This window comes from Loxodonta africana, chromosome 4, assembly GCF_030014295.1.
Source record: "Loxodonta africana isolate mLoxAfr1 chromosome 4, mLoxAfr1.hap2, whole genome shotgun sequence".
Classification (NCBI taxonomy): domain Eukaryota; kingdom Metazoa; phylum Chordata; class Mammalia; order Proboscidea; family Elephantidae; genus Loxodonta; species Loxodonta africana.
This window is the reverse complement of record NC_087345.1, coordinates 190,973,825-190,999,938: the sequence shown is the minus strand read 5'-3', so window position 1 is coordinate 190,999,938 and position 26,114 is coordinate 190,973,825. Positions and strand designations below refer to the sequence as shown.

General features: G+C 39.9%; 1 protein-coding gene across 1 annotated transcript in view; it reads left to right on the top strand.

Annotated features, from left to right (window-relative positions):
* CCDC7 (coiled-coil domain containing 7) overlaps positions 1-26,114 on the top strand; it is a 415,568-nt gene that overhangs the window by 300,073 nt on the left and 89,381 nt on the right. The window lies entirely within an intron of this gene.

The following is a 26,114-nucleotide window of genomic DNA, read 5'->3' as shown; positions in this document are numbered from 1 at the left end:
AGGATACCTTTAACTCAAACTACAAATGTGGACAGTGGAAGGGTGACCTTAGTGGCCTGTTAGAGGGCCTCTAGGAGATTCTTCTAGTTGGGGCTACACTAGAAGGTAGCAGCCTTTTGGGTAACCCAGTAGATGGGTATTGTCAATATACCAGTGTGGAGAATGTGAGAATGTCATTAGTGAATAGCCGTACCATGGCAGGTCATCCTTTTTGTTTTTGCAGAGTGGGAACATTTTTGGTAATTGTTTTCTATGGGATAAGATTCTATGCCCATTAATGGACCATGCTTAAAATTTTCAGTTGACTACTAAGTGCTTGGATCTTTTTTTAAATGATGGCCTAGCTATGTTGCCATGTCTGTGTCAACAGATGTCTGCTACTTGTTGGTGGTGTCCTTGTCACAGCTAACCAAGAAGATTACATACATACAGTGAAAGGATAGTGTTTCCTCTGGGAGTGGTAGTATTTCCAAGTCACTGCTTGCCACTCGATGACTGATATGGAATTTAGGTACACTTGTTTTGTGGAAGGACATTAAGAGTGTATTTTAGCCCTTTTCATCAATGCGAATTGATTCATGTTACTCAGGTGGAAGGGATGCTGATAAAGCCATTTGGAGTGTTATTTGCTGCATACCAAACTCCCTCAGCTTGATCACAGCTTTTGTATCAGTCACATTGTCCAGTACTGAAGTGTCAAATAGAACACTATGACATTGAGTGCCATTAATCAATGGTGAGTCTCCAAGTATCCATGGAATTACAAACATGTCGAAAACAACTACTGCATGGAGCAATGGTCTCCAAGATGACCTGGCTCTCTTAGGATCAGAAATGAGGACAGTTATTTCTTTTTCTCCCCCTGGAAGTTGATATTGACTTTGGTAGATAATGGAACTAGGCACAGGTAGTCATATATTTTCATGGTCTTTCACAAGATCCAAAACAATAGCTCTAACTGTACCAGTTCCAACAGGGCAGGGGGTGAAGGCAGCTGAGTTTCAGATGGAAAATACATTTGTAGTAATAATGCACTCAATAGTGGATGCCATAGCAATGGACATTTTGAAGGGTGCAAAGAGACCTACATGCAGTCCCTGGGTTAGGAACGTCTGACTTATGGACAACTCGTGCTTAAAAATGGACTACCATAAAGCCTATTATATTAAAAATTTGAGTTAAAATATGATGGTTCTGAATGCACACACTGCTTTGTGACGCTTATGAAAACATGGCATGGTTTGGTAGTGTTCTTAAGTGTTTTATACGCATAAAAACCACGGCTGTCGATAGAAAGGTAAAATATCTATTGTATACTAAGACATACATTTGACTAACTGTTGCTAGTAGTTACCTTTAATTTCATCTTAAAGACAGGTTTAAGAATGGATCTCGTTTGTAACCCTGGGACTGCCTGAAATCTTAATCTGTCCTGATCAAGAGTCTTGGTGGTTGTAACCACAGATTCCAAGCCAAAAAGCATCATCCGTTTCCCTCTCATCCTGCTGCCTGTGATGTGGAAATCCCAATGATCTCCACACAGTTGTCCAAAAGACCCAATGAAAAAACACCATACCCATAGCCTTCGAGTCAATTCTGACTAGAAGGTGCAATTATTGTCCATGTCCCCCAGTAAACTCAGACCTTAGCACAAGGGCTCAGTTTTCCCAGGACAGTGGGACCTCAATGAACCTGTATGTTCTTTTTATATACGTATATTTTTTTTCTGAGAGTCTTGATGTTTACATGAATATTAGTGCATGATTTCAACTCTCTGATTAAAGTCTAGGTTCACCTGAAGGGGCAGAGGAAGTGACACTTGTATTAGTAATAGGAGCCTTCACCATGCACACCCTGGAGGGGCTGCCAATCGTCTTCCAATTCCCTAATGTCCAACCATGAGTTCCATGGTGACATCCCCAACATTCTTGCTCTCTGAGGCCTCATTTTTTATTAACCAGTCTCTGAAAACTTTTTGAAAGGCCCTTGCATGGATTGTCAGAAGAGAGTGCCCATTGCCATTTTTATGTTGTTTTCTTTGCTGGTCAGTCTTTGTAATCTTGGCATGTAATTTTTCATGCCCTGCAATTTGTCAGTTACGATCCAGATTGTGTCACTGACTTTACTTATGAGGAGCTTTAATTGAGGATGATAGCCAGCAGAAGCGTCATGAACAAAGCTAGAAATCTGAGTCTGTTTAATGGTCTCATCATTTGCTGTTAGCACTGCTTCGCTTTATACCCAAGGATTATCAGGGTGGCTTTCAGGACCACTAGAGCCTCTGCAAAGGTGGTCCAAATGTGTTTTTCATTGGCTAGAACCCATCACAGGTGTACCAAACCTTTAGGAGTATCAATACTACCCAGCTGAGGTAGCAGAGGCCTTTGGGTGTTCAAGGCCTAACAACTTCCTCCTACTTCCTCATCCTGCTGAGAAATAGTAGTTGCTGTCAGGGCAGTCTGAAGGAGGGGGTCTGTAATGATGCTTTCCTCAAGATGCCATTCTCCATCATTATGTTTTACAAGATTAACTCTTTCATCATAGAGGTGAATTCACCAAGTCTGCAAGATATCCATGGGTCTCTGTGTGAAGCAATTCTGAAGGGCTCTACATTACTTTTAATTAAAGGCATAAGCCTCATAACTCAGTGAGTTTCAGGCTTTCCATCATTACCAATGTCCTTCTTAGAGCTAATAACAGTTGTTTGATGCCCTCTGACTCACTTGTCTCTGATGACTTTTGTTCCCATTCCTGGAGGATGATAAGTAGTAGCTAGATATTTGCTTGTCTAGTTTTCATAGGGCCCCTCTGTTGGATCTTTAATTTGACCCACCATAAAGTATAAAGTATAAAGGCTCCTAAGGGAAGTTAGAGACTAAAGTGAAGGAGCAGTGGTCTCCATGAGAACAGAAAAGATTACATAAAGGATCCATTAGGAGCTCACTTGTCTATGCCAAGAATTTTGTCAGTCAGCTACCTGGCCAACCAAATGGAAGAAATCTGTATACTTGCCAATTCCAAAGAAAGGCGATCCAACAAAATGCAGAAATTATTGAACAACATCACTACTCTCACACAGAAGGAAAATTTTGCTGAAGATATTTCAAAAATGGTTGCTCCAGCGTATCAACAGGGAACTGCCAGAAATTCAAGCCAGATTCAGAACAGGACATGGAATGATGGATATCATTGCTGATGTCAGATGGATCCTGGATGAAAGCAGAGAATACCAGAAAGATTTTTACCTCTGTTTTATTGGCTATGCAAAGGCATTTGACTGTGTGGATCATAACAAATTATGCAAACATTGCAAAGAGTAGCAATTCCAGAACACTTTATTGTGCTCATGCTGAACCTGTACTTAGCCAAACAGGAAATAGTTCAAACAGAACAAGGGGATATGCATGCTTTAAAATCCAGAAAGGTGTGCATCAGGTCTGTATCCTTTCACCATACTTATTCAATCCGTATACTTAACAGACGATCTGAGAAGTTGGACTATATGAAGAAGAACGTGGCATCAGGACTGGAGGAAGACTCATTAACAACCTTGCTTGCTGAAAGTGAAGAGGACTTGAAGCACTTACTGATGAAGATCAAAGACTATAGCCTTCAGTATGGATTACACCTCAAGATTTAAAAAAAAAAAATCCTTACAGCTGGACCAATAAGCAACCTCATTATGCTAAATGGAGAAAATGTTGAAGTTATCAAGGATATCATTTTAATGGATCTATTTTTTTTTTTTTTTACTATCGATGCCCACGGAAGCAGCAGTCGAGAAATCAAACAAGGTATTACACTGGGCAATTCTGTTGCAAAGACCTTTTTTTTTTTTTTTTTTTTAACTTTTATTGAGCTTCAAGTGAACGTTTACAAATCAAGTCAGTCTGTCACATATAAGTTTACATACATCTTACTCCGTACTCCCACTTGCTCTCCTGGTCCCTCAGGGGTTCTCTGTTGTGCTCCCTGTCAGGGCAGTCATGGATTGTGGCCGGGCACCAACTAGTTCTTCTGGTCTCAGGATGATGTAGGTCTCTTGTTCATGTGGCCCTTTCTGTCTCTTGGGCTCTTAGTTGTCGTGTGACCTTGGTGTTCTTCATTCTCCTTTGCTCCAGGTGGGTTGAGACCAATTGATGCATCTTAGATGACCGCTTGTTAGCATTTAAGACCCCAGACGCCACATTTCAAAGTGGGATGCAGAATGTTTTCCTACTAGAATTATTTTGCCAATTGACTTAGAAGTCCCCTTAAACCATGGTCCCCAAACCCCAGCCCTTGCTCCGCTGACCTTTGAAGCATTCATTTTCTCCCGGAAACTTCTTTGCTTTTGGTCCAGTCCAGTTGAGCTGACCTTCCATGTATTGAGTGTTGTCCTTCCCTTCACCTAAAGCAGTTCTTATCTACTAATTAATCAATAAAAAACCCTCTCCCTCCCTCCCTCGCTCCCCACCTCATAACCACAAAAGTATGTGTTCTTCTCAGTTTTTACTATTTCTCAAGATCTTATAATAGTGGTCTTATACAATATTTGTCCTTTTGCCTCTGACTAATTTGGCTCAGCATAATGCCTTCCAGGTTCCTCCATGTTATGAAATGTTTCACAGATTCGTCACTGTTGTTTATCGATGCGTAGTATTCCATTGTGTGAATATACCACAATTTATTTAACCATTCATCCGTTGATGGACACCTTGGTTGCTTCCCGCTTTTTGCTATTGTAAACAGAGCTGCAATAAACATGGGTGTGCATATATCTGTTCGTGTAAAGGCTCTTATTTCTCTAGGGTATATTCCGAGGAGTGGGATTTCTGAGTTGTATGGTACTTCTAACTTTTTAAGAAAACAGCAGATAGATTTCCAAAGTGATTGTACCATTTTACACTCCCACCAGTAGTGTATAAGAGTCCCAATCTCTCCTCAGCCACTCCAACATTTATTATTTTTGTGTTTTTTGGATTAATGCCAGCCTTGTTGGAGTGAGATGGACTCTCATCGTAGTTTTAATTTGCATTTCTCTAATGGCTAATGATCGAGAGCATTTTCTCATGTATCTGTTAGCTGCCTGAATATCTTCTTTAGTAAAGTGTGTGTTCATATCCTTTGCCCACTTCTTGATTGGGTTGTTTGTCTTTTTGTGGTTGAATTTTGAGAGAATCAAGTAGATTTTAGAGATCAGGCGCTAGTCGGAGATGTCATAGCTGAAAATTCTTTCCCAGTCTGTAGGTGGTCTTTTTACTCTTTTGGTGAAGTCTTTAGATGAGCATAGATGTTTGATTTTTAGGAGCTCCCAGTCATCGGGTTTCTGTTCGTCATTTTTGGTAATGTTTTGTATTCTGTTTATGCCTTGTATTAGGGCTCCTAGGGTTGTCCCTATTTTTTCTTCCATGATCTTTATCGTTTTAGTCTTTATGTTTAGGTCTTTGATCCACTTGGAGTTAGTTTTTGTGCATGGTGTGAGGTATGGGTCCTGTTTCATTTTTTTGCAAATGGATATCCAGTTATGCCAGCACCGTTTGTTAAAAAGACTATTTTTCCCCAATTAACTGACACTGGTCCTTTGTCAAATATCAGCTGCTCATACATGGATGGATTTATATCTGGGTTCTCAATTCTGTTCCATTGGTCTGTATGCCTGTTGTTGTACCAGTACCAGGCTGTTTTGACTACTGTGGCTGTATAATAGCTTCTGAAATCAGGTAGAGTGAGGCCTCCCACTTTCTTCTTCTTTTTCAGTAATGCTTTGCTTATCCGGGGCTTCTTTACCTTCCATATGAAACTGGTGATTTGTTTCTCTATCCCCTTAAAATATGACATTGGAATTTGGATCAGAATTGCATTATATGTATAGATGGCTTTCGGTAGAATAGACATTTTTACTATGTTGAGTCTTCCTACCCATGAGCAAGGTATATTTTTCCACTTAAGTATGTCCTTTTTAATTTCTTGTAGTAGAGCTTTGTAGTTTTCTTTGTATAGGTCTTTTACATCCTTGGTAAGATTTATTCCTAAGTATTTTATCTTCTTGGTGGCTACTGTGAATGGTATTGATTTGGTTATTTCCTCTTCAGTGTTCTTTTTGTTGATGTAGAGGAATCCAAGTGATTTTTGTACGTTTATTTTATAACCTGAGACTCTGCCAAACTCTTCTATTAGTTCCAGTAGTTTTCTGGAGGATTCCTTAGGGTTTTCTGTGTATAAGATCATGTCATCTGCAATTAGAGATAATTTTACTTCCTCCTTGCCAATCTGGATGCCTTTTATTTCTTTGTCTAGCCTAATTGCCCTGGCTAGGACTTCTAGCACGATGTTGAATAAGAGCGGTGATAAAGGGCATCCTTGTCTGGTTCCCGTTCTCAAGGGAAATGCTTTCAGGTTCTCTCCATTTAGAGTCATATTGGCTGTTGGCTTTGCATAAAAAAAGATGCCCTTTATTATGTTGAGGAATTTTCCTTCAATTCCTATTTTGGTGAGAGTTTTTATCATAAATGGGTGTTGGACTTTGTCAAATGCCTTTTCTGCATCAATTGATAAGATCATGTGGTTTTTATCTTTTGTTTTATTTATGTGATGGATTACATTAATGGTTTTTCTGATATTAAACCAGCCTTGCATACCTGGTATAAATCCCACTTGATCGTGTTGAATTATTTTTTTGATATGTTGTTGAATTCGATTGGCTAGAATTTTGTTGAGGATTTTTGCATCTATGTTCATGAGGGATATAGGTCTGTAATTTTCTTTTTTTGTAATGTCTTTACCTGGTTTTGGTATCAGGGATATGGTGGCTTCATAGAATGAGTTGGGTAGTATTCCGTCATTTTCTATGCTTTGAAATACCTTCAATAGTAGTGGTGTTAACTGTTCTCTGAAAGTTTGGTAGAATTCTGCATTGAAGCCATCCGGGCCAGGGCTTTTTTTTGTTGGGAGTTTTTTGATTACCGTTTCAATCTCTTTTTTTGTTATGGGTCTATTTAGTTGTTCTACTTCTGAATGTGTTAGTTTAGGTAGGTAGTGTTTTTCCAGGAATTCATCCATTTCTTCTAGGTTTGCAAATTTGTTAGAGTACAATTTTTCGTAATAATCTGATATGATTCTTTTAATTTCCGTTGGTTCTGTTGTGATGTGGTCCTTTTCGTTTCTTATTCGGGTTATTTGTTTCCTTTCCTGTATTTCTTTAGTCAGTCTGGCCAATGGTTTATCAATTTTGTTAATTTTTTCAAAGAACCAACTTTTGGCTTTGTTAATTCTTTCAATTGTTTTTCTGTTCTCTAATTCATTTAGTTCAGCTCTAATTTTTATTATTTGTTTTCTTCTGGTGCCTGATGGGTTCTTTTGTTGCTCACTTTCTATTTGTTCAAGTTGTCGGGACAGTTCTCTGATTTTGGCTCTTTCTTCTTTTTGTATGTGTGCATTTATCGATATAAATTGGCCTCTGAGCACTGCTTTTGCTGTGTCCCAGAGGTTTTGATAGGAAGTATTTTCATTCTCATTGCATTCTATGAATTTCCTTATTCCCTCCTTGATGTCTTCTATAACCCAGTCTTTTTTCAGGAGGGTATTGTTCATTTTCCAAGTATTTGATTTCTTTTCCCTAGTTTTTCTGTTATTGATTTCTAGCTTCATTGCCTTGTGATCTGAGAAGATGCTTTGTAATATTTCGATGTTTTGGACTCTGCAAAGGTTTGTTTTATGACCTAATGTGTGGTCTATTCTAGAGAATGTTCCATGTGCACTAGAAAAAAAAGTATACTTTGCAGCAGTTGGGTGGAGAGTTCTGTATAAGTCAATGAGGTCAAGTTGGTTGATTGTTGGAATTAGGTCTTCCGTGTCTCTATTTAGCTTCTTACTGGATGTCCTGTCCTTCTCCGAAAGTGGTGTGTTGAAGTCTCCTACTATAATTGTGGAGGTGTCTATCTCACTTTTCAATTCTGTTAAAATTTGATTTATGTATCTTGCAGCCCTGTCATTAGGTGCGTAAATATTTAATATGGTTATGTCTTCCTGATCAATTGTCCCTTTTATCATTATGTAGTGTCCTTCTTTATCCTTTGCAGTGGATTTAAGTCTAAAGTCTATTTTGTCAGAAATTAATATTGCTACTCCTCTTCTTTTTGCTTATTGTTTGCTTGATATATTTTTTTCCATCCTTTGAGTTTTAGTTTGTTTGTGTCTCTAAGTCTAAGGTGTGTCTCTTGTAGGCAGCATATAGACGGATCGTGTTTCTTTATCCAGTCCGAGACTCTCTGTCTCTTTATTGGTGCATTTAGTCCATTTACATTCAGCGTAATTAGAGATAAATAAGTGTTTAGTGTTGTCATTTTGATGCCTTTTTATGTGTGTTGTTGACAATTTCGTTTTTTCACATACTTTTTTGTGCTGAGACATTTTTCTTTTTAAATTGTGAGATCCTCATTTTCGTAGTGTTCGACTTTATGTTTGTTGAGTCGTTACGTTTTTCTTGGCTTTTATCTTGAGTTATGGAGTTGTTATACCTCTTTGTGGTTACCTTATTATTTACCCCTATTTTTCTAAGTAAAAACCTAACTTGTATTGTTCTATATCGCCTTGTATCACTCTCCATATGGCAGTTCTATGCCCTCTGTATTTAGTCCCTCTTTCTGATTATTGTGATCTTTTACATATTGACTTCGTGATTCCCTGTTATGAGTATTTTTTTTTTAATTAATCTTAATTTGTTTTTGTGATTTCCCTATTTGAGTTGATATTAGGATGTTCTGTTTTGTGACCTTGTGTTGTGCTGGTATCTGATATTATTGGTTTTCTGACCAAACAATATCCTTTAGTATTTCTTGTAGCTTTGGTTTGGTTTTTGCAAATTCTCTAAACTTGTGTTTATCTGTAAATATCTTAATTTCGCCTTCATATTTCAGAGAGAGTTTTGCTGGATATATGATCCTTGGCTGGCAGTTTTTCTCCTCCAGTGCTCTGTATATGTCGTCCCATTCCCTTCTGCTGAGTAATCTGAACTTATTGATTCTCCCTTGAAGGAAACCTTTCTTTTCTCCCTGGCTGCTTTTCAAATTTTCTGTTTATCTTTGGTTTTGGCGAGTTTGATGATAATTTGTCTTGGTGTTTTTCTTTTTGGATCAAGCTTAAATGGGGTTCGATGAGCATCTTGGATAGATATCCTTTCGTCTTTCATGATGTCAGGGAAGTTTTGTGTCAGGAGTTCTTCAACTATTTTCTCTGTGTTTTCTGTCCTCCCTCCCTGTTCTGGGACTCCAATCACACGCAAGTTATCCTTCTTGATAGAGTCCCACATGATTGCAAAGACCTTTTTAAAGTGTTAAAAAGCAAAGATGTCACTTTGAGGCCTAAGGTTCACCTGACCCAAGCCATAGTATTTACAGTTGTCTCACATGCATGCGAATGATGGACAATGAATAAGGAGGACTGAAGAAGAATTGATGCCTTTGAATTACGGTGTTGTTGAAGAATATTGAATTTACAGTGAACTGCCAAAAGAATGAACAAATCTGTCTTCGAAGAATTGCAGCCAAAATTCTCCTTGGAAACAAGGGTGGCAAGACTTTGTCTCACATGCTTGTACATGTTATGAAAAGGGCATCATGCTTGGTAAAGTAGAGGGTCAGCAGAAAAGTGGAAGACCTTCAATGAGTTGGATTGACACAGTGGCTGCAACAATGGGCTCAAATACAGCAATTATTTTGAGGATGGCATGGGAGCAGGCAATGTTCCATTCTGCTGTACATAGGGTCACTATAGTTGGATTTGACTGGAGGGTACCTAATAACAACAGGAACAGTCCTTGTTGACATAACGTAATCTTACCTCATTAACATAACAAATACAACCCATTCACAAATCGAATTATAATCACAGGTAGATTTAGAATTTACAACATATTTTTGGAGGATATTGTTCAATCCATAGCAAAGGATACACAAGAGAGCTGGGAGGGTATATTGGTATCAGACAAAATAGAGTTTAAGTCAAAATCTATTATAAGAGACAAATAAGTACATCAGAAAGTGATAAAATTATAATTCATCAAGAAGATATAATGATTATAAATATATAAATATATATACACCTAATATTAGAGATCCAATTATATAAAGCAAACACTGACAAAATTGAAGAAGAAATAGCTTCTAAAATTGTTTCAGAAATGTTCAACTCATGCAATTATGAAAATAAACCTACTCAAAAGTTTTCTAATTTGTTTGCAGTCCGTCCACCACTCTGCTGAGGACTGAGTATACATCACATATGGTATTAGTAAGTTTCTTGGATTTGTTGTTATTGATTGCCATTGAGTCAGTTCTGACGCATTGCAACCTCTTGTGTTACAGAATAGAACTGCTCCATAGGGTTTTCATTGCAGTAATTTTAATGGAAGCAGATCACAAGGGCTTTTCTTGTGTGGTACTGCTGGGTGGTTTGAACTGCTATCCTTTAACCTTTAGGTTAACAGTCGATCACAAACCATTTGCACTCCCTAGGGCCCTGTTTTTGATTTAGTGCTACTTTTTCCCAGGTTGGTTAATCTTCTAACTTTATTTCCGGTTTTATTTCCCCCTTCCTTATCTTCCATGTTTTGCTTTTTATTAGTATTATACTTAGAACATTAATACACACCCAAAAGTAAAAGCAAGCAAAAAGGCATACTGAGAGAGGTACCATTCCTTGCCATTATACCCCCACCCCTTGATTTCCCCCAGCCTCCTCTTCACCCCCACCCCTTGATTTCCCCCAGCCTCCTCTTCTCCCTCTGTAGGTTACCAACTGTATTGGTTCTTTATTATCTTTCCTGTATTTCTTTTGGTGAAGTTATCTGTGTTAATTTTGTTACTTCCCCTTCTTTATTACCCAAAAGGTAGCATACTATATAGCCTCTTTTTCACTTAACACTGTCCCCTGGAAATCCCTCCATGCCAGTTTATGGAGCTCTTTTTCATTCCTTTATAATTGTTTATACCACATTATTAGGTGCCCTGGTGGTGCAGTGGTTAAGCACTCAAACTCTAACCAAAAGGCCGTGGGTTCAAACTCACCAGCCGCCCCGTGGGAGAAAGATGTGAGTCAGCTCCTGTGAAAGATAATGGCCTTGGAAATCCTATGGGTCAGTTTTACTACGTCCTATAGGATTGCTACGAGCCAGAATTGACTCAATGGCAATGGGTTTTTTAATTTATACCACATTATATACCATGGTTTATTCTGTATCATATTTCATATAGCTTAGTTTATCAATCAACCTGTTGTGATGAAACACTTAGGTGGCTTCGAATGTTTTGCAATTAGAAATAATCCTTTAATGAGTAACTTTGTATGTATGTATTGTCATTGTTTGGTTTATGAATATATATTAATTTATGAAAACTGGATTTTAACATAATATATATTTGATGCCTAGAAATATTTGGAAATGATATAGCTTTCACATATGCTCTTCAAAACCGTCCACACAATTTTCGTATCACATGTTGCGTATGGTAATTTTCTTATAAATATAAAATAAAAGAAAATTGCTGTCCCTTGTATAATTGCTCTTCACTTGCTATAAATTTGAAAGCTAGAGATTTCAGAATAGATCTGTTTTCTTCTGTTTAGTAGACTAAATGCATCTCTTTATGTAGCTCCTGGTGGAGTACCAGATAAAACTCTTTTTCTTGAGAAACAAGATTCAGTGCCAAAAACCCAAATGCAAGTAATCAAGAAATACACTTCCAAAGATGAAAAACTCAAATACAATTAAAATAATTATTGATAGCCAAAAATATTTTAAGTTTAAGTCATCAGAAGATCCATTTTGCTTTGTTCTTAAGTATGTATTTGAGCATATATTTTATAGGAAATTTATACTTTGGCCTAAATTGTGAGTACCCTTAGGTAACTAGTGAACTGAAGCAAAAGTACTGAAACTGTTTGGTTGGAGTTACCAGTCATAAGACTATACCACAACCACGGGTCTTGCACTTAGTATCCACCAAGGCCAAATAACAGGCCAATAATTGTCTCTCCAAGAGGGTGTACCTTTCAGATGACTCCAAGTAACTGGTTCAATAGTCCAATGGGCTCTGCCGTAGCATTATCCTTCTGCCATGGGCCCTGATCATTGAACTGAGAGCTGATGATACCTTTTAACTCAAATTACAAATGAGGATTAGTGGGACCGGTGGAAAGGTGACCCGAGTGGCTTTTTAGGACCTCCAGGAGATCCTGCTTCTTGGGGCTACACTGAAAGGTAGCACACTTTATGGTAATCCAACAGATGGGTGGGGATGTGAGAATGCTGGTAGCGAACAGTTCTACCATGGCTGGTCACCCTTTTTGTTTTTGCAGAATGGGTGAATTTGGGGTAATTGTTGCCTATGGGATAAGATCCTGTGCCCTTTACTGGACCATGCTTAAAATTTTCAGTTAACTACTGAGTGCTTGGACCTTGTATTTATTGATGGCCTAGTCATATTGCCAAGTGTGTGTCATCAGATGTCCACTACTAGTTGGTGGTGTCCTTCACTTGGCTCACCAAAGGGATGTCATGCAGAGTGAAAGGATAGTGTTTCCTCTGGGAGTGGTAGTATTTCCAAGTCACTGCTACCCACTTGTTGACGACTGACAGGGAATTTAGGTGCACTTGTGGAAGGACATTAAGAATGTATTTTAGGAGGGGGCCAAGATGGCGGACTAGGTGGACGCTACTGCGGATCCCTCTTGCAACAAAGACTCGGAAAAACAAGGGAATCGATCACGTACATAACAATCTACGAACTCTGAACAATAAGCACAGACTTAGAGACAGAAAACGAACAAATACAGGCAGACAGCGACCGTTTTCAGAACCAGGAGCCAGCGTACCAGGCAGGTGACCTTCGGAGCCCGATCTGGGGCAGAGCCCAGGGGGGCAGACGGCACAGAAGGGGGGCCCGCCCCTTCCCCCCCGAACCCATCCTGGGAGGAAGTCTAGCTGGTTGGCGGGGGTGGCGTACAGGCGCAGCCGGAGGGAGAGGCACCCAGGAGGCAGTGACTGATCTGGGAGTGGGGAGAACAGCGTCCCAGCGGGCGAGCCGTCCCGCCGGGAGTTAGGCGAGAAGCGGGCGGGGCGCGAGCGGGGGAGATCAGCTATATTTCCCTAAAGTGACCCCGGGGCAGGGCCCACACGTTTGTGCAGGAGGACGCACACCCAGTCCGCTCATGTGGCGCGGCACACCTGAGGGAGAAATCCCTGGAAGAGACTGGTCTCGGAGCGGGGAAAGCAGCGTCCCAGATGGGAAGCCATTCCGCTGGGATTTGGGCACGTGCGCGGGCGGGGTGTGAGCGCGGGGTCCATTTTTATCCCCCTGAATTGACCCAGGGGGTGGGCCCACCTGGCCGTGCGGGTGACGCCTGCCCAGTTCGTGCGAGAGGTGTGGCGCACCGGAAGGAGAAGTCCCCGGGAGGAAGTGACTGGTCCCGGAACGGGGAAAACAGCGTCCCAGGCGGGAAGTCGTCCCGCTGGGATTTGGGCGCGTGCACAGGCGGGGCTTGACCGCGGGGCCCAATTATATTCGCCTGAATAGACCCTGGGGGCGGGCCCAACCATTAGTGCGGGAAACGCCCACCCAGTGCGCGCGAGCGGTGCCGCGCACAGGGGGCAGAAGTCCCTGGGAGGAAGTGACTGGTCTCTGAGCAAGGAAAACAGCGTCATAGCCGGGGACCGTCCCGCCCGGATTTTGGCGGACGGGGGCGGAGCGTGAACGCGGTGTTCAGCTCTATATTCTGTGGTGCTACACTCCTAGCTCTCTGATCCCTCCCCCACCCTCCCCAGGCAGCCCCATTAACATCCGAATACCCGGAGCCAGAGGGAGAATTCAGATAGGGATCTGACTGCATTTTTTTTTAGCTGACTACCTGGAAAATCTAGTTTCCCAGTGATGGCTCGGAGACAGCAGTCCATATCAAACCACATAAAGAAACAGACCATGACAGCTTCTCCAACACCCCAAACAAAAGAATCAAAATCTTTCCCAAATGAAGATACAATCCTGGAATTATCAGATACAGAATATAAAAAACTAATTTACAGAATGCTTAAAGATATCACAAATGAAATTAGGATAAATGCAGAAAAAGCCAAGGAACACACTGATAAAACTGTTGAAGAACTCAAAAAGATTATTCAAGAACATAGTGGAAAAATTAACAAGTTGCAAGAATCCATAGAGAGACAGCATGTAGAAACCCAAAAGATTAACAATAAAATTACAGAATTTGACAACGCAATAGAAAGTCAGAGGAGCAGACTCGAGCAATTAGAATGTAGACTGGGACTTCTGGAGGACCAGGGAAACAACAGCAACATAGCTGAAAAAAAATCAGATAAAAGAATTAAAAAAAATGAACAAACCCTAAGAATCATGTGGGACTCTATCAAGAAGGATAACTTGCGAGTGATTGGAGTCCCAGAACAGGGAGGGGGGACAGAAAACACAGAGAAAATAGTTGAAGAACTCCTGACACAAAACTTCCCTGACATCATGAAAGACGAAAGGATATCTATCCAAGATGCTCATCGAACCCCATTTAAGATTGATCCAAAAAGAAAAACACCAAGACATATTATCATCAAACTCGCCAAAACCAAAGACAAACAGAAAATTTTAAAAGCAGCCAGGGAGAAAAGAAAGGTTTCCTTCAAGGGAGAATCAATAAGAATAGTTCAGACTACTCAGCAGAAACCATGCAGGCAAGAAGGGAATGGGACGACGTATACAGAGCACTGAAGGAGAAAAATTGCCAGCCAAGGATCATATATCCAGCAAAACTCTCTCTGAAATATGAAGGCGAAATTAAGATATTTACAGATAAACACAAGTTTAGAGAATTTGCAAAAACTAAACCAAGACTGCAAGAAATGCTAAAGGAGATTGTTTGGCCGGATGACCAATAATATCAGGTACTAGCACAATACAAGGTCACAAAACAGAACGTCCTGATATCAACGCAACTCAAATAGGGAAATCACAAAAACAAACAAATTAAGACTAATTCTACAAAATAAATAAATAAAGAAAATAATACACATAACAGGAAATCATGGAAATTAATAGATAAACGATCACAATAATCAAAAAGAGGGACTAAATATAGGAGGCATTGAACTGCCAGATGGAGAGTGATACAAGGTGATACAGAAGGAGACAAGTTAGGTTTTTACTCAGAAAAATAGGGGTAAATAAAAAGGTAGCCACAAAAAGGAATATCAATTCCATAACTCAAGAAAAAAGCCAAGAAAAACGTAACGACTCAATAAACACAAAGTTAAACATTATGAAAATGAGGATCTCACAACCTACTAAGAAAAACATCACAGCACAAAAAAGCATGTGGAAAAATGAAATGGGCAACAACACACATGAAAAGGCATCAAAATGACAGCACTAAAAACTTATTGATCTATAATTACGCTGAATGTAAATGGACTAAATGCACCAATAAAGAGACAGAGAGTCTCGGACTGGATAAAGAAACACGATCCATCTATATGCTGCCTACAAGAGACACACCTTAGACTTAGAGACACAAACAAACTAAAACTCAAAGGATGGAAAAAATATATCAAGCAAACAATAAGCAAAAAAGAAGAGGAGTAGCAATATTAATTTCTGACAAAATAGACTTTAGACTTAAATCCACCACAAAGGATAAAGAAAGACACTATATAATGATAAAAGGGACAATTGATCAGGAAGACATAACCATATTAAATATTTACGCACCTAATGACAGGGCTGCAAGATACATAAATCAAATTTTAACAGAATTGAAAAGTGAGATAGACACCTCCAAATTTATAGTAGGAGACTTCAGCACACCACTTTCGGAGAAGGACAGGACATCCAGTAAGAAGCTAAATAGAGACACGGAAGACCTACTTACAACAATCAACCAACTTGACCTCATTGACTTATACAGAACTCTCCACCCAACTGCTGCAAAGTATACTTTTTTTTCTAGTGCACATGGAACATTCTCTAGAATAGACCACATATTAGGTCATAAAACAAATCTTTCCAGAATCCAAAACATCGAAATATTACAAAGCATCTTCTCAGATCACAAGGCAATGAAGCTAGAAATCAATAACAGAAAAACTAGGGAAAAGAAATCAAATACTTGGAAAATGAACAATACCCTCCTGAAAAAAGACTGGGTTATAGAAGACATCAAGGAGGGAATAAGGAAATTCTTAGAAAGCAACGAGAATGAAAATACTTCCTATCAAAACCTCTGGGTCACAGCAAAAGCAGTGCTCAGAGGCCAATTTATATTGATAAATGCACACATACAAAAAGAAGAAAGAGCCAAAATCAGAGAACTGTCCCTACAACTTGAACAAATAGAAAGTGAGCAACAAAAGAACCCATCAGGCACCAGAAGAAAACAAATAATAAAAATTAGAGCTGAACTAAATGAATTAGAGAACAGAAAAACAATTGAAAGAATTAACAAAGCCAAAAGTTGGTTCTTTGAAAAAATTAACAAAATTGATAAACCATTGGCTAGACTGACTAAAGAAAAACAGGAAAAGAAACAAATAACCCGAATAAGAAACGAGAAAGACCACATCACAACAGAACCAAATGAAATCAAAAGAATCATATCAGATTACTACATAAAATTGTACTCTAACAAATTTGAAAACCTAGAAGAAATGGATAAATTCTTGGAACAATACTACCTACCTAAACTAACACTAAATAGACCCATAACAAAAAAAGAGATTGAAACGGTAATCAAAAAACTTCCAACAAAAAAAAGTCCTGGCCCAGACGGCTTCACTGCAGAGTTCTACCAAACCTTCAGAGAAAACTTAACACCATTACTATTGAAGGTATTTCAAAGCATAGAAAAAGACGGAATACTACCCAACTCATTCTACGAAGCTACCATATCCCTGATACCAAAACCAGGTAAAGACATTACAAAAAAAGAAAATTTTAGACCTACATCCCCCATGAACATAGATGCAAAAATCCTCAACAAAATTCTAGCCAATAGAATCCAACAACACATCAAAAAAATAATACACCCTGAGTCAAGTGGGATTTATACCAGGTATGCAAGGCTGGCTTAATATCAGAAAAACCATTAATGTAATCCATCACATAAATAAAACAAAAGATAAAAACCACATGATCTTATCAATTGATGCAGAAAAGGCATTTGACAAAGTCCAACACCCATTTATGATAAAAATTCTTACCAAAATAGGAATTGAAGGAAAATTCCTCAACATAATAAAGGGCATCTATGCAAAGCCAACAGCCAATATGACTCTGAATGGAGAGAACCTGAAAGCATTTCCCTTGAGAACGGGAACCAGACAAGGATGCCCTTTATCACCGCTCTTATTCAACATCGTGCTAGAAGTCCTAGCCAGGGCAATTAGGCTAGACAAAGAAATAAAGGGTATTCAGATTGGTAAGGAGGAAGTAAAGCTATCACTATTTGCAGATGGCATGATCGTATACATGGAAAACCCTAAGGAATCCTCCAGAAAACTACTGAGACTAATAGAAGAGTTTGGAAGAGTCTCAGGATATAAAACAAACATACAAAAATCACTTGGATTCATCTACATCAACAAAAAGAACACCGAAGAGGAAATAACCAAATCAATACCATTCACAGTAGCCACCAAGAAGATAAAATACTTAGGAATAAATCTTACCAAGGATGTAAAAGACCTATACAAAGAAAACTACAAAGCTCTGCTACAAGAAATTCAAAAGGACATACTTAAGTGGAAAAACATACCTTGCTCATGGATAGGAAGACTTAACATAGTAAAAATGTCTATTCTACCAAAAGCCATCTATACATATAACGCACTTCCAATCCAAATACCAATGTCATACTTTAAGGGGATAGAGAAACAAATCACTAATTTCATATGGAAAGGAAAGAACCCCCGGATAAGCAAAACATTACTGAAAAAGAAGAAGAAAGTGGGAGGCCTCACCCTACCTGATTTCAGAACCTATTATATAGCTACAGTAGTCAAAACAGCCTGGTACTGGTACAACAACAGGCATACAGACCAATGGAACAGAATTGAGAACCCAGATATAAATCCATCCACGTATGAGCAGCTGATATTTGACAAAGGACCAGTGTCAGTCAATTGGGGAAATAATAGTCTTTTTAACAAATGGTGCTGGCATACCTGGATATCCATTTGCAAAAGAATGAAACAGGACCCATACCTCACACCATGCACAAAAACTAACTCCAAGTGGAACAAAGACCTAAACATAAAGACTAAAACGATAAAGATCATGGAAGAAAAAATAGGATCTACCCTAGGAGCCCTAATACAGGGCATAAACAGAATACAAAACATTACCAAAAACGATGAAGAGAAACCAGATAACTGGGAGCTCCTAAAAATCAAACACTTATGCTCATCTAAAGACTTCACCAAAAGAGTAAAAAGACCACCTACAGACTGGGAAAGAATCTTCAGCTATGACATCTCAGACCAGCGCCTGATCTCTAAAATCTACATGATTCTGTCAAAACTCAACCACAAAAAGACAAACAACCCAATCAAGAAGTGGGCAAAGGATATGAACACACATTTCACTAAGGAAGATATTCAGGCAGCCAACAGATACATGAGAAAATGCTCTCGATCATTAGCCATTAGAGAAATGCAAATTAAAACTACGATGAGATTCCATCTCACACCAACTAGACTGGCATTAATCCAAAAAACACAAAATAATAAATGTTGGAGAGGCTGCGGAGAGATTGGAACTCTCATACACTGCTGGTGGGAATGTAAAATGGTACAACCACTTTGGAAATCCATCTGGCGTTATCTTAAACAGTTAGAAATAGAACTACCATACAACCCAGAAATCCCACTCCTCGGAATATACCCTAGAGATACAAGAGCCTTCACACAAACAGATATATGCACACCCATGTTTATTGCAGCTCTGATTACAATAGCAAAAAGCTGGAAGCAACCAAGATGTCCGTCAACGGATGAATGGGTAAATAAATTGTGGTATATTCACATAATGGAATACTATGCATCGATAAACAACAGTGACGAATCTGTGAAACATTTCATAACATGGAGGAATCTGGAAGGCATTATGCTGAGCGAAATGAGTCAGTTGCAAAAGGACAAATATTGTATAAGACCACTATTATAAGATCTTGAGAAATAGAAAAAACGGAGAAGAACACATACTTTTGTGGTTACAAAGGGGGGAGGGAGGGAGGGAGGGAGAGGGCTTTTTATTGATCAATCTGTAGATAAGAACTGCTTTGGGTGAAGGGAAAGACGACACTCAATACAAGGAAGGTCAGCCTAATTGGACTGGATTAAAAGCAAAGAGGTTTCCGGGATAAAATGAAAGCTTCAAAGGTCAGCGGAGCAGGGGCTGGGGTCTGGGGAACATGGTTTGAGGGGACTTCTAAGTCAACGGGCAAAATAATTCTATTATGAAAACATTCTGCATCCCACTTTGAATTGTGGCGCCTGGGGTCCTAAATGCCAACAAGCGGCCATCTAAGATACATCAATTGGTCTCAACCCACCTGGAGCAAAGGCAAAGGAAGAACACCAAGGTCACACGACAACTAAGAACCCAAGAGACAGAAAGGGCCATATGAACCAGAGACCTACATTATCCTGAGACCGGAAGAACTCGTTGGTGCCTGGCCACCATCGATGTCTGCCCTGTCAGGGAGCACAACAGACAACTCCTGAGGGAGCAGGAGACCAATGGGATACAGACCCCAAATTCTCATAAAAAGACCACACCTAATGATATGAATGTGTGATATGAATGTGACTAGAGGAATCCCAGAGACAATGCTCCCCAGAACTTCTGATGGCACAGGACAGGAACCATCCCCGAAGACAACTCATCAGGCATGAAAAGGACTGGTCAGTGGGGGGGAGAGAGATGCTGATGAAGAGTGAGCCAATTAAATTAGGTGGACACTGGAGAGTGTGTTGGCAACTCTTGGCTGGAGGGGGGATGGGAAGATAGAGAGGGAAGATGGCAAAATTGGCACGAAACGAGAGACTGTAAGGGCTGACTCAATAGCGGGAGAGCAAGTGGGAGAAGGGAGTAAGATGTATGTAAACCTATATGTGACAGACTGATTGGAATGGTAAATGTTCACTTGAAGCTTAATAAAAATTAATTAAAAAAAAAAAGAATGTATTTTAGCCCATTTCATCAATGCAAATTAATCCATATTACTCAGGTGGAAGGGATGCTGATAAAGTCATTTGGAGTGTTATTTGCTGCATACCAAACTCCCTCAGCTTGATCACAGCTTTTGTATCAGTCACATTGTCCAGTACTGAAGTGTCAAATAGAACACTATGACATTGAGTAGTGTCAATGTCATAGTGTTCTATTTGACATTGAGTAGTGTCAATCAATGGTGACTCTCCAAGCACCCATGGCCTTCCAAACAAGTCAGAAACAACTACCGCATGGAACAATAGTCTCACAGAAAACTTGGCTCTCTTAAGATCAGAAATGAGGGCAGCTATTTATTTTTCTCCCCCTGGAAACTGATACTGACTTTGGGAGATAAGGAAACCCTGGTGGAGTAGTGGTTAAGTGCTACAGCTGCTAACCAAAGGGTCGGCAGTTCAAATCCACCAGGTGCTCCTTGGGAACTCTATGGAGCAGTTCTACTCTGTCCTATAGGGTCGTTATGAGTCGGAATCGACTGGACGGCACTGGGTTTGGTTTGTTGATTGGTTTTGGGAGATAATGGAGCTCGGCACAGGTAGTCAGATAGTTTCACGGTCTTTCACAAGATCCAAAACAATAGCTCTAACTGTAGCAATTCCAATAGGACAGGGGGTGAAGGCAGCTGAGTTTCAGATGGAAAATATATTTGTACTAATAATGCACTCAATAGTGGATGCCATAGCAATGGACATTTTGAAGGGTGCAAAGAGACCTACATGCAATCCCTGGGTTAGGAACGTCTGACTTCTGGACAACTTGTACTTAACAATGGACTGCCCTAAAGCATATTACATGAAAAATTTGAGTTAAAATACAATGGTTCTTAATAACAAACATGTGCACTACTTTGTGATGCTCGTGAAAATATTGTGCATTTTGTAAGTTTTCTTGTGTTTTATATGCATAGAAAGGTAAAATATGTACTATATACTAAGACAAATTCTATGTACTTGTTCTGAATTACCCACAAATTCCACTTAAAGACAAATTTAGCAATGGATCTGGTTTGTAACCTGGGGATGGCCAGTCTTTTTAATCTGATCTTAGTAAGAGGCCTGGTGGTTGCAAGCTCAGACCCCAAACCAGACAGTATAGTCTGTGCCCACTCATCTCATTGCTAAGAATAAGGAAATCATGGTTATCTGTGCACTGGTATCTGAAAGGCCAAAAATTTCAATTATCCTCCATGTCCCTTAGTGAACTCAGACCTTGCAATAAGATTTCAGTTTTCCTGGGACAGTGAGACCTTAAAGTACCTATATTTGCTTTTTTTTTTTTTTTTTTGAGAGTCTTGAGTTTTATATAAATATTAGTGCACTAATGGAACTCCCTGATTGAAATATAAGTTGACTTGGAGGGGCAGAGGGCATGGTACTTGTATTAGTCCTAGGAGCCTTCACTATGCACACCCTAGAGGGGCCATGCATCATCTCCCAATTCCGTAGTGCCCAGCCATGAGTTCCCAGATGATCACCCCATCATTCTCGTTCTCTGTGGCCTCACTTTTTATTAACCAGGCTTAGGAACTTTTTTTGAAAGGCCCTTGCATGGATTGTCAGGGGAGAGTGCCCATTACCATTTTTATGTTGCTCTCTTTGCTGTTCAGTCTTTGTAATATTGACAGTAACTGATTTTTCATGTCCTGCAATTTGTCAATTAAGATCCAGATAGTGTCGCTGACTTTATGAGGAGTTTTAATTGAGTGTGCTAACCAGCAGGAGTGGCACAAACAAACCTAGAAATCTGAGTCTGTTTAATGGTCTCATCATTTGCTGTTAGCACTGCTTCATTTTACACCCAAGGATCATCAGGGTGGCTTTCAGGACCACCAGAGCCCCTGCCAGTGTGATCCAAACATGTTTTCTATTGGCCAGAACTCATCACAGGTGTGCCAAACCTTTAGGATTTCAAATAGTACCCAATTGAGGTAGCAGAGGGTGTTGGGTGTTTAAGGCCTACTGACTTCCTCCTACTTCCTCGTTCTGCTGAGGATAAGTGGTTGCTGTCAGGGCAGTCTGAAGGAGGGGGTCTGTAATGATGCTTTCCTCAAGATGCCATTCTCCATCACTATGTTTTACAAGATTAACTCCTTCATCTAGAGGTGAATTCACCAAGTTTGCAAGATATCTGTGGGTCTCTATGTGAAGCAATTCTGAAAGGCTCTACATTACTTTTAACTAAAGGCATAAGCCTCATAACTCAGTGAATTTCAGGCTTTTGGTCATCATCAGGGTCCTTCTTAGAGCTAGCAATAGTTATTTGGCGCCACCTGACTCACTTGGTCTCTGATGACTTTTGTTCCCTTTCCTGGAGGACCATAAGCAATAGCCAGGCAATTGCTTCGCTAGTTTTCATACAGCCCGTCTGTTAGATCTTTAATTTGACCCACCATAAAAGCTTATAAGGGAAGTTAGAGACTAAAGTGAAGGAGCGGTGGTCTCTGTGAGAACAGAAAAGGTTATAGAAAGAATCCAGTACTAGCTTACTTGTCTGTGCCATGAAACTTGGAAGACAGTTTCCTGGCCAACTGACTGGAAGAGATGCATATATGTGGCCATTTCAAAGAAAGGTGATCTCACTGACTATGCAAATTATCGAACAATATCATTAATATCACACACAAGTAAAATTTTGTGGAAGATAATTCAGAAATGGTTGAACAGGAATTCAAACCAAATTCAGAAGAGGAGGTGGATTGAAAAATATCATTGCTAATGTGTAATGGCTTTTAGCTGAAATCAGGGGATGCCAAAAAGATGTTTACCTGTGTTTTATTGTCTATGTTAAAAGGCATTCAACTGTGTGGATCATAACAAACTGTGGGTAACATTACAAAGAATGTGAATCCCACAGCACTTAATTGTGCTCATGAGGAACCTGTACATTGACCAAGAGGCAGTAGTTCAAACTAAAAGGGAATACTGTGTAACTTAAAATCAGAAAAAGTGTGCATCAGGGTTGAACGTTTTCACATACTTATTAAGTCTGTATGCTGAGCAAATAGTACAAGAAGCTGGACTATCTGAAGAAGAATGTGACATCAGGATTCCAGAAAGACTCATTAACAACCTGTGATATGCAGATGATACAATCTTGCTTGCTGAAAGCAAAGAGGACTTGAAGCATTTACTGATGAAAATCAGAGACTACAGCCTTCAGTATGGATTACACCTCAAGGTAAAGAAAATAAAAATCCCCACAACTGAGCCAATAAGCAACTTCATGATAAATGGAGAAAATAAGGAAGTTGTCAGGGATTTCATTTTACTTGGCTCTACGAGCAATGGCCATGGAAACAGCAGTTAAGAAATCAAATGACATATTTCATTGGGAAAATATGCTGCCAGACACTTCTTTAGTGTTTAAAAGGAAAGATGTCACTTTGAGGTCTAAGGTTCCCCTGACCCAAACCATGATAATTTTAATCACCTAACGTGTGTGAAAACCCTGGTGGTATAGTGGTTAAGAGCTATGGCTGCTAACCAGAAGGTCAGCAGTTCAAATCCACCAGGAGCTCCTTGAAAACCCTATGGGGCAGTTCTACTCTGTCCTTATAGGGTGCTATAAGTCAGAATTGACTCGATGCAATGGGTTTGGTTTTTGGTTTTTTAATATGCATGCAAAAGCTGGAAAATGAATCAGGAAGATCAAAAAAGGATTGATGCCTTTGAATTATTGTGTTGGAGAAGAATATTGAATATACCATGGACTGCCAGAAGAATGAACACATCTGTCTTGGAAGAAGTGCATCCTTGAAAGGATGGTGAGAGTTTGTCACATGTACCTTGGACATGTTATGAGGGAGGGCCTGTCCTTGGAGAAGGACATCATATTTGGTAGAGGGTCAGTGAAAAAGAGGAAGACCTGCAATGAGATGGATTGAAACAGTGGCTGCAACTATGAGATCAAACATAGAAACAATTGTGAGGATGGCACCGGACTGTCTGTCTTTCATTCTGTTATACATAGTGTCCCTATGAGTCGGAACTGACTTGTTGGCACCTAACAACGATAACAGTACTCTCCAGAATTCTCTGCTGCATCTTCTACCATTTTCAGAGACCCACTGGCTTGGCAGGTGAAATCCTCTGTGGGATCCTCAGACTCTTGCAGGTGATCTCTTAGCACATCTGAGAGTACCCCAAGGAATCCGTTAGCTCTTCCCTAAATCCTCCTACCCCAACTTTGGGCTTTTGCCTTTCTAGATGGGTGTTGTGCTTAATTGACCACGCTACACGCTCAGCCAATTTGTCAGACAGAGAGAGCTGCCAGCTTTGAGGTAGTCAATTAAGATAAGGAGCCAAATGAAAAGTAACTATTAAGGCTTTATTCACTTGTTAGTTAGGAGCCCTGGTAGTGCAGTGGTTAAGCTCTCAGCTGCTAACTAAAGTTCAGTGGTTTGAACCTACTAGCTGCTGTATGGGAGAAATATGGGTAGTCTGCTTCCGTAAAGATTTAAAGCCTTGGAAATCCTGTGGTGCTGGGTCAACTGGATTTCCAAATGCAAAAGAATGAAGCTGGACCCACGCTTCACGGAGTATACAAAAATTAACTCAGAATGGATCCAGGACATAAATGTGGGATATAAATCCATAAAACATAAGGGTACTGTTTCAGTAACTAGTTTTTAACTATGGATTCTTAGATATGACACCAAAAGCATGAGTTGCAAAATACAAAATAGATAGATTGGATTTTATCAAATTAAACATTTTATGCATCAAAGGACTTGTTCAAGAAAGTGAAAAGAGTTTTTCAGCTTGGTCTACAGCTTCTGTGACAGTCCCAGTTTTCAGAACTCCAGTGCCAGATGCAGCACAATGACATGGAGTGCCTATAATCCAAGAACCCGGATCTTGAGATCAAGTCAGATGCACGGAGTGATAGTCTCATGGAGAACGTGGGTTCGTTAGGATGAGAAATGAGGGCAGCTATTTCTTTTTCTTCTCCTGGAAATTGATACTGACTTTGGGAGACAGTGGTGCTAGACACAGGTAGCCAGGTCATTTCATGCTCTTTCACAAGATTAAAAACAGTAGCCCTGACTGTAGCAATTCCCAGAGAGTTGCATTATACTAATAATGCATTCAAGAGATGGCATGATAGCAATGAATGTTTTTAGGGGCCCAAAGGGAACTACAAGAGTCTGGCCTGGTTTAGAGCCCTGGTGGTGGTGATCTTGGACCCCTAATCAGACAGCATCATTGTTTCCCCCTCATCCTACTGTCAGGAATGTGGGGATCACAGCCACCTGTGCACCTTGTAAAGCCTTTCTCATTGCCTGTAGTAGGACCTGAATGATCACAAATAATATATTGGCCGGGATCCAGATTTCCCTGGTGTGTGTGTGTGTGTGTATATATATTCATACACATATATACCTACATACATCTCCATGTGCACATATACGTGCAGTACAAATGCATAAGCCTATTTTTGAAAGCATAACTTCTCAGTGATACCTTCAATTCCAGTCCATCCCCATGTCTCTTTCTTGCAATGAGGATAAAAATGGTCATAAATCAAAATCCCTACTTTCCACTTCTGTTCTGACGGCAGCTGCACGTGCCGCACTTCTGACCCTAATCACCTGGAGAGCTGTATCAGATCTCACAAGTTAAAGAACACAGTCCTCCAGACCTCCAAGTAAGCCTAAGACATCAGATACCAGCCACAAGCTTGAGAGCCCTCAGGGCTCCTCCCACTTCTAACCCACTGGCTACAAATTCAGGTTTTTTCTCCTACCCCTTCAAGATTCTAGCAGCAAGCTCTGGCACCCTCCTCAGACTCTCTCCTTTCTGATCCAGTGGCTACAAATTTGGGGATTCCCTCTACCTGTCCAGG